The sequence below is a fragment of the Chlamydotis macqueenii genome, chromosome 5, assembly GCF_036417535.1.
Source record: "Chlamydotis macqueenii isolate bChlMac1 chromosome 5, bChlMac1.mat, whole genome shotgun sequence".
In the NCBI taxonomy this organism is placed as follows: domain Eukaryota; kingdom Metazoa; phylum Chordata; class Aves; order Otidiformes; family Otididae; genus Chlamydotis; species Chlamydotis macqueenii.
The window spans coordinates 36,829,970-36,842,475 of record NC_141560.1 but is presented as its reverse complement, the minus strand read 5'-3'; the positions used below and the strand labels follow the sequence as shown (position 1 = coordinate 36,842,475).

Here is a 12,506-nt window from a genome sequence, read left to right as displayed (position 1 = left end):
TCACTGTAGTCAAGAGACTTGGATGAAATGCAAGTATGTATCTCAATGTCTCTAAATAGACCTTTTCATCTTTTGAGATTTTACTGAACATAGTTAGCAGTCTTTTGAAGGTTCCACAGACATATATGCAGTTTTCAGCATCGCAGTCATTTTACACTGTTTTTCTAAATACTAAGGCAATGTATTACAGGAAGTTGTAAAAATGCAACTATTTTACTGAAATGCAAAACTACAGGAAGAAAGTAATAACAATGTACTCTATAAATGGCTTCTTTTTTAAACAGAAAATTAATTATATGCTTTTTCCATCTGAAATAAATTGCAGCTATCAAATATTTCAAGGTTCAACACACCTATGCACCTTTTAAAAAAAAGTACTCCACATCTTCTAAAAGCTACTATACATGATAATTATCCCTAAAATGGGAAAAAAAACCCAACCAGTAAGCACTGAAGTGCAATGCTCAATCAAGTTCATCTATGCAAACGAGTAGGGAAGTCAAGCAGAGAGACGTGCAAACACTGAAGTGTTTGCTGGTCAAATCACCAGGACTGGGAATGCCAACACTGAAGTAGTCTGCTTTTTAAGGGCTGAGACTGACAAAAAAAACCTTCTAACTATGATATTGGAGAGAAGTGAAGACATTACAGGCCATGTACAAGATTGACTCCACAAAAAATAAGTGAAATTTTAAATACATATTGTGCTGATTTTCTCTCAGAAAGACAAAGAAGGGATTCTTAATTCAGGCGAGCTACCTTGACACATTAGTCTGACTACAAACAAGAAAAATTGTGATTTTTTTTTTTGTATGATTTAACAAATTGAATTAAAATCTATAAGGGGGTCTACACCAGATGCAAACCATGAGTCTGTATGTGCAACAAGGCACAAGAACTGTTTCCTTCTGTATGTAAATCTGTTCCCATCTACTGTTGGTACCACTGGTATCCTCCTAGAGTGCATGCCGAGGCCTTGAAATCATGGCTACTCACTGGAAAGGACTGGTCATTCCAGCATAACAGATCTCCTTACATGCCTCGAGGAAGGAACGGAACTTAAGAGTTGTCAGAAGAGTCAGAGTTAGACATTTTCGAAAAACATCTATTTCTTGAAATAACTTTTCGGTCCACTCTGAATTTGGCAGATACATACGTGTGTGTGGGCATATATACACACATGCTCATCGTTACATAATAAAAATGTACTAGCAAAAGCACCAGAGTTCAATGTGTCTCATTTCTGTCATGCACAAAATACCTCTCTCTAAAATATGTTTACTTACTAAAATAAATATTACAGTAGTTATAAAAACTGTTTTTCTTAAGAATTTATTTGAAACAAATTAGAAATTAAATAAAAGAAAAACATAATGCCTCCTTGCCAGTATTACTTTTCCCAGTGAGAATCTTGACATCTAATATATATTCCTCTAATTATTCCTACAACAACACAAGCTAAAATACCAGACAGTATGAAAATATAAGGAAAAAAAAGCATAAAACCAACTAAATTAATCCAATACTGCTCACTAATAATATATAATCAGAAATTTTCTCTCTAAATTTTTTTTTAATTAAAGCAGCACTTCAAAGACCTGTTATCAGAAGATATAAATGCTTTTGTTTGCAGACACAAGCTTCAGATTAATTGTGCAGAACAAGATGTCTTTTTCCACATTTTCTTTCCCTTTGCATACTTTAACGTTCATCTAAGGTTGTTTAAAAGACTGTTTACTTTGAGTTTTCTTCTCAGAACGTGAAAAGGCAGCTTGATATTATACATAAGCCAGTAACTTTCTAAAAGCAGAGTTCTTTATAATATTTTATCTATGTGTATCCACACCTACAGCACATCTATCTCATGCACCGCAGATCAGAAGTGTCACCACACTTTGCTGTCTGTAACTAAGCCCATATAAACTACATCTTAATCTTACTGAAACCATAAAAACGGCAAAGCCACAGAAAACCAACTGTCAATTTCATTGAGCTGCCAAGACAACAGTAACTGCTTTAACTCTAAGAAATGGGTAAAAGCATATGCGTCATATAGGCAAAGGCGATATGTCTCAGAGAACTCCAAGTATGAACACGCAGGAATCATATTTCCGAAAGAGCCCTCAACTCACATAACCTGCACTTCTTAGAAACTACACTTGAAAACAACCACTTGCAGAATTTGCATCTATGTATTTGCATGCAGAGACAACTACATCTCCAGTTTAAGCAAGGTTATACCCTGTGTCTACTTGTTCTGTTTAATGGGCAGCAAGTGCAGTGGATTAAAAAATGACAAGGCTTCTGTGATTAAAAAAAAACCAAAACCAAACACATGAGGAACTCAGCTGTGGAAAAAATGTTTAAACTCAACTATTTGCTTTTCTGTAACTATTAAGTTTTAAAACACAACATAATTCTAAAAATATAATTGATTACTACACAACTCAGTTTCTAGCTTCATTTTCTAACAGTAAACACAATCTTACACGTTACTTTATACACTTAGCTACAATTATAGAATCATAGAATGGTTTGGGTTGGAAGGGACCTCTAAAGGCCATCTAGTCCAACCCCCTGCAAGGAGCAGGGACATCTTTGACTAGATCAGTTTGCTCAGAGCCTCATCCAGCCTGGCCTTGAATGTTTCCAGGGATGGGGCATCAACCACCTCTCTGGGAAACCTGTGCCAGTGTTCTACAACCCTCAATGTAAAAAATTTTTTCCTACTATCTAATCTAAATCTACTCCCTCTATTGTGCAAGATATAATTTCCTTTTACTTTAAAAATAACATTACAACTTAGGTAGTTTCAATTTTTGGTGTGGCTCTGAATGAAAACGGCAAATTGATCAGAGTGAAAATATTCAAATATCTAAAGAAGGTTAGTATGAGTGGAAAAAAGACAAGAGATTAAACTGTTACTGAGATAGGGAGCTACCCAGTGCAACACAGTTTCTGGTATAAATTCCGCCATGTGTGTATTGTTCATGCATATCATCCATAGAGTCAATGAATAGAATTGTTTTTAAAATAAAATCTACTGATTTGCCTGCAAAAATACAGTAAAGAAAATTTACCTACCAACGAACGGCTGCTGTACTTTGAGATATTTAGTCCATACATACACTCTAAGAGCGGATGGGCTGGTGGCCTGCCCTGGAGTGTCCTAAGAGAGGTGCTCTAGCTCCTCCCCTCTTCCTGCTTGAGGCATGACAAACAGGGCAGAGAGCATCCGCCACCACTTCAGTTCCTCTTAAATGCACAATCAAACCTGAAAGAGATTCAGAAAGAGGGGAAAGGCAGGTAGGAGACTCATGTACATGCAGACTATACCTCTCAAAGAACACCAGTTACTGACCAGTAACCTTTCTTCTTTGAGTCTGCATGTACATTCCCGCAATGACTCACTCTGAACAGTGACCTTTGCCTTTAACCACACAGGAGAAGGCCTGAGGACTCCCACAAACAACTGCATCATCACTCCACTGAAGGCTGAAACAGCCCTGGATATTATGAGACTAACTTAATTCCAGGTGAAAGCAAAGTCAGAACTACAGCAAATGTCCCAATACTATACAATACAGGTACTAAGTTTGTCCAGGGATCTAAAGATAATTTGCTTTGGCCATGGGGGGGTAAAGTTCCTCGAGTCCACACAGAGCCAGAAAGCCATCTGAACAATTGTTATCCGAAGTCAGCTGAACTTCTGGATATCCCCACAGTGCAACAAGCAAAGAAACAAATGAAAAGCCCTTAACCTGTGAACAGAAATTATAGGGTCCTTATAAAATCAAGAATGTGAAGTATAAAATTCAATCAAAGAAGCATAAGATCTGGAAACAAGTACTGGACAACTAATTCTCTGGCTACTCTGGAACTTTGGCACCACTTCAAGAAGGAATTTTGGATGACAGAAGAACAGATACTCTGCCCTTATAAAAGCAGTATGTAAAACAGCAGCAATAAGGACTCGTATACTTCAACAGTTGGCTAAGAAAACTGTCACCAGATGCACCACTTTCATAGATGCAAACAGAAGGAGTAAGAATTTAAGAGCTCAAAAGGGGAGAAGGAACTACTAGAATGCAGCAGTTTTACAAGACTATTCAGTCATGAACAATTCAACGCATCCTGAACAGCTCTGTTGGAAGCTGAGAGTTGTAAGGTGTGAGAACATGGGTGTACTCAACCAGACAGAGCAACCTTGTACCCTCACCAAAGTACAGAAAGGAATTAAAGAACTGCATATAACAACCTAAAAGTCCCGAGATCAAAACAACAAACACAGTATAGAAATCACTGTTTTCTTGTAGAGTAGGCAGTCTAGACGATACTTTTACGCTACTGGCTATCATAACTCTGGAGAGTAGCACGAACTGACTACCCTGGAGATTGATTAATGTTTTGACATGGAGGGTTCCAAAATTGCCACAGATTGATAAAGAGTCAGGGAAGAGCTAAAATACAACGTCTACGGACACCACAAAAACATCTCACATAGCAGTGTATGAATATACTCCCTGTCAGAACAAGATGAAATTACTCAAAAAATAACAAGTTTCTCTTCATTGAATATTTCTCTGTAAGTATGCCTGTTCTGGTAACTTACAATCAATATACCATGAACTGAATAGAAGCATTTTGCAAGCCTACTCCAAGTGGAATTGCTGTATGGCTGTATTAAGCCTGGCAGCTGAATTAGATACCAAAACAATCAGCATATTTTAGCAAAAGCACATGTAGTATTGCAAAGAACAGACTTACTCAGATTCTTTAAAGGACATCCCTAAAGGAAACAGCAACAGTTAGTTTTATTCTCACAGACACTTCCTTGTGGAAGTCTAGTTCATCAAATTCTAAAGAATATACTAAAATGGTCCTGGCTGGAATCTCCGTTATATTGTCTCTCTGTCCAGTCCAAGATTATTTTGTCATTCCTGACACACATCTGTCTACAAAACATACTCTTAAATTTCAGTAAATGTTTTACTTTTGAACCAACGACAACTGGAAGAGCAGGTGAATAAACTGGTTTGAATGAAAACCTGAACTTCTGCAAGAAATGTACAGATTTGGTCTAAAGTATCACTTTTATCTTACAAAGGATTGTACGTAGAGTCAAAGCCACTTCTATCAGAGATCACTGTCTTCTGTACGCAACTAAGAACACTTATGTCAAACAAGTAAGACTGAAGAATTACATCAACATTCCAAATTTGAGTTAACTCTTCTATTTAAAATGGAAGCATGACAATCACTGTAGGATAAAGAGAATTTATATGCTACCAAACTGGTGGATGAAGTGCAGAAACAGCTGCTGGGTGTATACTAGGCTCATGAGTTTCCAATAACTCTAATATTCTACAGTACTCAGCAACAAAGCCCTCACAGAACACGGATTCCTCCTGAAGTGAAATCATTTCCACTCTGCCGCACATGTAAAGGTTATGGACCATTTCTTACCCTGAACCAAAGTGTTCTGTATGTTTATATACTCAAATATTTTATTACCCTTCACTGTATGAAAACTGAAGCCGGAATGATGCATGTGTCATTGGTGTGAATGATCAACATGGGGGAAAAGGCAGAATGACTAGAACAGATGCTCACAAGCTCCTGAATCCCAGGTACTGATACTGTTCAACCCCGAACGGAGTGACTGTGGTGACTCAGACACTGCTTTTTCTTAACCACAATAGAATAAGGGTACTGGTAAATAAGCACAGATCTGAAATGCATGGGATTAAAGACATCTCCCTACCAACTTAGATGCTCCTCCCCTCCAGAGAAGAAATCTTTGCATTTCTTGATGTTACCAACCACAGATTAAACTTTGGTGAATAATACTGTCAGTACAATTGTCTAATTAGATATTCAGAGAAGTATCTGTTACGAAGATGCGGCAGTGTAATCTGAAGATCCTGAAGATAACGGATTGTAACATTTAAGGAAAGCACAATTCCATAGATGGAGTCATTACATAATAGTTGGATCTAGCACCTCCCTACTTGCTTGTGCAGTGCACTACAATGGTGTTATTATCCCCAAAATCATTGTTCTAATGATCAGTGTATGGATACAGAACAGCACTCCCAGCACACAGCTGCCTAGCAACATTTACTAGAAGATGCCCCTCTTTTACAACAAGGAAGCCATCCTTACTGAGTTCTCTACATATTTGTAGTGGATCCTCCTACCAGCTGAGAGATGTTAAGATTACTATCAGCTGTATTCACTCTCTAACATCTAATTATGATGCATAAATGAAATGGAAGATGTGACCTAGCACATAAAGGCATGACCTTATTGTGATCAATGATTGTCCTGGCACTGTTCAGATCATTTCAGAGAAATGTTCTTTTGCCCTGGTGAAGCCTACCAACTCAACAACAAAATCTCTTTCCTGAATATAAATTACATGGGAATTGTCTGTGTTCATCCTTGTACTGCAGTGTAAAATAAAGTATTTGTGAAGAACTCTGAACATTATGTGTAAGTTGATGGAGAAAAGATTCTTGTATAAATCAGGTCACTACATGTGAGTATGCAAAGATATTTATTTTTCCTTAGGAAAAATTACTGCCACAGACAAATAAGGAACAAATTACCATTTTTAGATGGTAAATGACCTTCCAGGTCTAATAATCAATGCCAGATCTAGCTTCCAGAAGATAATAAACTATCAGGATAAAAGTCCCTTCATCCAAAACTAAGCAGTGTCCTTTATTTCTCCAAATATAAGGAATGTATGAACATTGTGCTCTGATTCATTCTTGTGATAGGGACATACAAACAAGGAAGAGAAAGGTATATACAAAAAAGGAAAGAAGATTGGAATATTCTGGAACTGATTAGACTGTCTGGACTTCTTCATTATCTGTTGAGTAGGAGTAATCTTGGAGACCCTGCAAATGATTCTCAAAAGGGATAAGGAAAGGATACAAATCAATTGAGATTCATTGATGGTTCTTAATGCAAAAAACACATTGACAGCTGTTGAAGGCAATGAAAAATAAGTAACTGTTATCATTACAGAAAAGAAGTCCTTTTCCCTGCAAACCCTTGCTTTTCTCTTACAAAGCCAGAGCAGAACAGAAGAATAATATAACAAACTAGTATTAGGCTGCCTGGCTGATTAGGTGATTGTTTATTCCTGAACTCTGGAGTGTAAGCATCCAAAAACTAAAATGTAGTGAAAGAACCTTTTGGCACTTATGAGACCATCCATAACTGATCCAAAAAGGCCATTCTCTTCAAAGGGAAGACCTTTTCAGGATTCAGTCCAAGCAGAAGCTCTCTTATAGGCCCAAAGGATTACAGCTATTACACGATACTGGGTGAAAGCTGTTACCATAGAATTTGATGAGCTATCTTCTACTTCCATCGCAGCTTGCAGAGGTGTCTTAGCATTAACTGATCCCACTGCAATCAAAGTTTTCAACTGGTTATTATACTCAGAAGAAAACTGATGCAGAACAACTCACATTAGAGTGACTTCTTTCCCGAAGAGCTGAAACTTTCTGGTCATTTTTCTTTTGGAACGTTTGTAAAAGATGTTAATTTCTTCTGGATACATACTAACAACAAAATTACTTGGAGTCAAGTGATAAAAAAAAGCATTCAAAATCCTAAAGAGACTTCAAAATCACCTTCCAACTGTTTCTGCAGCTGGTATAAATGAAGCTAAAATCTGCCAGGATACTCAGGTTGTTCAAACACGCCTTTATGGCTATTGGAAATCTCTCAGGCAAAATAATATGCAGAATGTTAAACAAGCTACAGCATTTTTTCAAAATTCTCTGTATTGTAATCTCCATTGTTTCTAAGGTCCTAAGTACTTTGAAATTATTTTGTGCTATTCAGAAAGATATACTAACACTTTGTTATACAACAAAGATTATATATATAAAATAAAAAAAAAAAGTATATCCTTCTGAACTGACTGGAGACAACCGTGTAAGAAGCCTGTCTAATTTGATCAAGTTGCTGCAAATGGAGCAAACAGAAGCTTAATAAAGCAACTGCTTCACAGAAGTGATCTAGCTCAATCTAGTCTCAAAATGTTAACAAAGCCATAGAGGCTAACCAGGACATGAAGAAAGTTAAAATCAATACATGAAAAGAGCGGGAAAGGATGATTCTGAGCAGAATAATTTGTCATCTCTTGGTTTTCTAAAGACATATGCCAAACTTCACTTGCTAAAATTTAAGAATCATAAAAGTACTAATCAGTACTATCAGAATGAGAGAAGTACAGAATGCTTTCTGCTAAAGGAAAAGCAATCCTTGCAAATGCTTGCAGTGGTCATATTGAGTCTCTTGACGACTGCATAGGAAGTCTTGGTACATTCAGAAACACTTTCCAGTCCCATGATTTCCAACACACTGGTTCTATTCACAACTATTTTTCTGTTACTGAGAGTTTTCAAACAAACAGTAGTAATTCCAGAGTACGGAACACCTGCACTAAGCATGTCATCTATACAGGCACTCTTAACACTTAATCTTGAATGAATGATGGCTTAATTAAGTGCTCTGGCAATGAATATATTTGTACCATATGCTCCCTTACAAAATCAAGATCTGTGCCAGAACCAAAAGCTGCAGTACTGAGGGAATAGTCGTTGATGAGTGAAGCTTGTACAGTGTCTGCTTCAAGAGGAATTAATGATTTACAATGTTTAACTACTTAGCACAAGACAAATGAAATCTCAGTGTCCTTTTTACTAAAAAGTTTTCTTACAATTTAAGTTCTAAACCTCAAATGATTTCTATTTGCTAATCTTAGCAGACGTTTCTCACCAAAAGTAATCCTTTTGAGAAAAGTATTTCAGAAAGTATTTTAAATTTATTTTGAAATTGCTTTCATATTAAACCTTCATAACTATCTAGAAAACGACACTGCCCATTGTACTCGAAGAGCAGGTTTGGGATCATCTGAGGAACCTGAAGGTGCACAAGTCCATGGGACCTGATGAGATCCATCTGCGGGTCCTGAGGGAACTGGCGGATGAAGTTGCCAAGCCACTGGCTATCGTATTTGAGAAGTCGTGGCGGTCTGGTGAGGTCCCCGATGACTGGAAGAGGGGGAACATAACCCCAATTTTTAAAAAGGGGAACAAGGAAGACCCGGGTAACTACAGGCCTGTCAGCATCACCTCTGTGCCTGGCAAGGTCATGGAGCAGATTCTCCTGGAAACCATGCTAAGGCACATGGAGAGCAAGGAGGTGGTTGGTGACAGCCAACATGGCTTCACCAAGGGCAGATCGTGCCTGACCAATTTGGTGGCCTTCTATGACGGAGTGACAGCATCGGTGGACAAGGGACGAGCAACTGACATCATCTACCTGAACTTGTGCAAAGCTTTTGACACTGTCCCGCACGACATCCTTCTCTGTAAACTAGAGAGACATGGGTTTGATGGACGGACCACTCGGTGGATAAGGAGTTGGCTGGATGGCCGCACTCAGAGAGTGGTGGTCAATGGCTCGATGTCCAGGTGGAGACCGGTCACGAGTGGCGTCCCTCAGGGGTCCGTGCTGGGCCCGGCCCTGTTCAACATCTTTGTCAGCGACATGGACAGTGGGATAGAGTGCACCCTCAGCAAGTTTGCCGACGACACCAAGTTGTGTGGTGCCATTGACACGCTGGAAGGGAGGGATGCCATCCAGAGGGACCTTGACAGGCTGGAGAGGTGGGCCCGTGCCAACCTCATGAAGTTCAACCAGGCCAAGTGCAAGGTCCTGCACCTGGGTCGTGGCAATCCCAGGCACAAATACAGGCTGGGCGGGGAATGGATCGAGAGCAGCCCTGAGGAGAAGGACTTGGGAGTGCTGGTGGATGAGAAGCTTAACATGAGCAGGCAATGCGCCCTTGTGGCCCAGAAGGCCAACCGCATCCTTGGCTGCATCAAGAGAAGCGTGGCCAGCAGGTCAAGGGAGGTGATTCTCCCCCTCTACTCTGCCCTGGTGAGACCCCACCTGGAGTACTGTGTCCAGTTCTGGAGCCCCCAGCACAAGAAGGACATGGACCAGTTGGAGAAGGTCCAGAGGAGGGCCACGAAGATGATCAGAGGGCTGGAGCACCTCTCTTATGAGGACAGGCTGAGAGAGTTGGGGCTGTTCAGCCTGGAGAAGAGGAGGCTCCGGGGAGACCTGATAGTGGTCTTCCAGTACCTCAAGGGGGCCTACAAGAAAGATGGGGAGAGGCTGTTTAGTAGGGCCTGTTGCAATAGGACGAGGGGTAATGGTTTTAAAATAGAGGGGGGTAGATTAGATTGGAAATTAGGAAAAAATTTTTTTACGATGCGAGTTATAGAACACTGGAACAGGTTGCCCAGAAAGGTGGTGGAGGCCCCATCCCTGGAAACGTTCAAGGCCAGGCTGGATGAGGCTCTGAGCAACCTGATCTAGTCAGGGATGTCCCTGCTCCTTGCAGGGGGGTTGGACTAGATGACCTTTGAAGGTCCCTTCCAACCCTAACCATTCTATGATTCTATTATTTAAACATCACAATTAACATATAGATATTGCAGTTATTCATTACACTTTCAGAAATGGGTATTTCATGACCCTCTCTGCTCCTGTTTCCCTTGAAAAAGAATGGAGAGATAATATATACACGCTTTTTTTTTTTAAGTAGTTTTCCAAAAGGATAAGCAGGGAGACTCAGTAATTACGGAAATATTTAAGGAGTACAGTTGCAGGTACAGCAGGTTCTAGTGAAAAATGTGCATTGCCATTGTTAGTGTTGTGCTCGAGTCAGACAGATAGTTGAGCATACGAAATGTCTGCTGTTTCACAGGAACAGAACCCTCCTTGCTAAAGCATGAGTCATTTCTAGAGTTGTGAAGCCATGGAAAGCCCTCTCGACTATGAAATGCTTCTTCATTATTTTAAAGATTTAAGACAACACACATGGCAACCTTTATGATAATCCAGGGTTATTTATATACTTCAAAAAAAGCTGCATAAGAAATAATGAGTCTTTTTGACTGTGTATCACATACTTTACATACTGTCATTCTAACATATAGTTTGTTACATTAAAATGTTTATATGAGTAATTTTTTGGTTTTTAATGGCAAACTTGACCTTTCTGGACATGCTAAAATCATATTACGGTCATCTGCTCAATGCAAGTTAGAATAAAGGCATCATCTCAATAATTAAAAATATCATATTGCGCCTTTCAAAGAGTTGTACCATCTCCTACACATTCTACTTTAAGGATTATGATGCATGCAGTACACATTATCTCTAGACTACTACTTTCCCTTGTAGAGACCAGTACCACTTTAGTGCTGGAGAGTGATGAAGAGCCTAGACAGGCATCAGAGTCATTCAGATAGTATTTTCAGTAAGTGAGAGTAGGTGGAATTAGTGGATGAGGGAGAGTATGCAATAAATTTTATCTGTGAGCAAGAACTGGGCAAAGCCCTCCGGAAATTAAGGACCACACAATGTTCTATTTATAATACTTCTAATATCGCAGTGATCCTGACCAGGAGACCACTGTACATCAAGGAGTCAGTGACCCACACACCAGCTCCCCTGCAGTTCCCACAGCAGGCTGTGCCGTGCTCCACACAAGGCCTGTGTCATGCTGCACAAATGCCTTGAGTGAAGGACAGACTCAGCCACCTCAGTGCAATGCAGGAGCCTGTAGGCAGCTGACACTCAGTAGCGGTGATTACACCACCAGCATGGCCTTTCCTTTATCTAAAAGTGTAGCGTGAACTTCTCATGAGTGGAGAAATCCAACCAGGGATTGCATGAACACACAGTTCCCAGCATCTGAAGGGAGTAAGTTTTATTTGCTATCTATATTCGTCCTTTTATGCTGAGTTATTAAAGCAGATATTTTGTTAAGCCATCTGTTGTCAGGCCTTTCTTACTGAGATTCAGAAAGAACCCAGTACTGTCCCTCTCTCTCACCACCCCCTACACTCCAGGGCAGAACAAACACACACCCAAAAGTCCCTTTCCATTTCAACACTCATCTCTTCTAATGCTACAGAAGGAGAAGCCCTTGCTTTCTTCTTGCAATTGCTATGCAAGTATTTTCTCTCCTGTAACAGTTCTCTCTCCAGGTCTGGTTATATCTGTGATATTCAAAGACATTAAAGAGATTGAAGATTTTTTTCTTCTGCTAACGGCTATAAATCTGTGGTTAAAGATCAAGTCTACCAAGAATCCAAGATTTCTATAGCAGCAATATTCCAAGAGCTTTTACATTTTTACTCATAAATCTAAGGACAGTATTTGATACTTTGTCCACTTAGAACTTTTGGTTTTGTAGCTGTAACCACCCGTACCAATCAACTCTAAAAAATGAAGCCAATTTTCAAGCCACTGTAGCTATTCCTTTCTAAATGGCACAGACCACTTAGGAGTCCATTAAGTCTCCAGCTGCTGTTTCAGCTTTCACTTCTGTCTAACTCCAAAAGCAGAGATATTTTTAATAGGAAACTCTAAGCAATTTTGTCTGTCACCCAAATTTC

The 12,506-nt window shown here is 39.5% G+C and overlaps 1 protein-coding gene across 17 annotated transcripts in view; it reads right to left on the bottom strand.

Annotated features, from left to right (window-relative positions):
* GPHN (gephyrin) overlaps positions 1–12,506 on the bottom strand; it is a 313,321-nt gene that overhangs the window by 160,619 nt on the left and 140,196 nt on the right. The window lies entirely within an intron of this gene.